Source organism: Seriola lalandi, unplaced genomic scaffold (assembly GCF_002814215.2).
Source record: "Seriola lalandi dorsalis isolate HSWRI2012SDOR001 ecotype SW California unplaced genomic scaffold, Sedor1 jcf7180001969570, whole genome shotgun sequence".
Taxonomy (NCBI): Eukaryota; Metazoa; Chordata; class Actinopteri; order Carangiformes; family Carangidae; genus Seriola; species Seriola lalandi.
The window spans coordinates 1-418 of NW_019440238.1; the positions used below are offsets into that span (position 1 = coordinate 1).

The window sequence follows — 418 nt, forward strand, 5'->3', positions numbered from 1 at the left end:
GAGTCAGTGTCAGAGTCAGAGTCAGAGTCAGTGTCAGAGTCAGAGTCAGAGTCAGAGTCAGAGTCAGAGTCAGTGTCAGAGTCAGAGTCAGAGTCAGTGTCAGAGTCAGTGTCAGAGTCAGAGTCAGAGTCAGAGTCAGAGTCAGTGTCAGAGTCAGAGTCAGAGTCAGTCCGGAGGGAAGGTTACCTGTTTGCCTTGCGTCTCTTTCACAGCCGCCTCTTGTGCCTTCTCAGGTTTGCTATCTGTGGCGAGTTCCTCAAAGAACTGGAGAAACACATTCACACAACAGATGAGACACGTTGAGCCACAGAGGTCGAACTTCAGCTCTGAAGCAGTTTGAATCTTAACGAGCCGCTGGAAGTACTCACACTCTTTTTCCCCTTTTTATCTTTCTTCCCCTTTTTCACAGTTTTTTCTG

General features: G+C 48.3%; 1 long non-coding RNA gene across 1 annotated transcript; it reads right to left on the reverse strand.

Moving 5' to 3' along the window:
• Positions 1 to 199: 199 nt before the first annotated feature.
• On the reverse strand, positions 200 to 416 carry LOC147820317 (uncharacterized). The gene is made up of 2 exons (XR_015436853.1): positions 369 to 416; positions 200 to 264 (listed from the first exon to the last, which is right to left on the reverse strand). It is a non-coding gene; the product is annotated as an uncharacterized LOC147820317 (long non-coding RNA).
• Between the last annotated feature and the right edge of the window lie 2 nt (positions 417 to 418).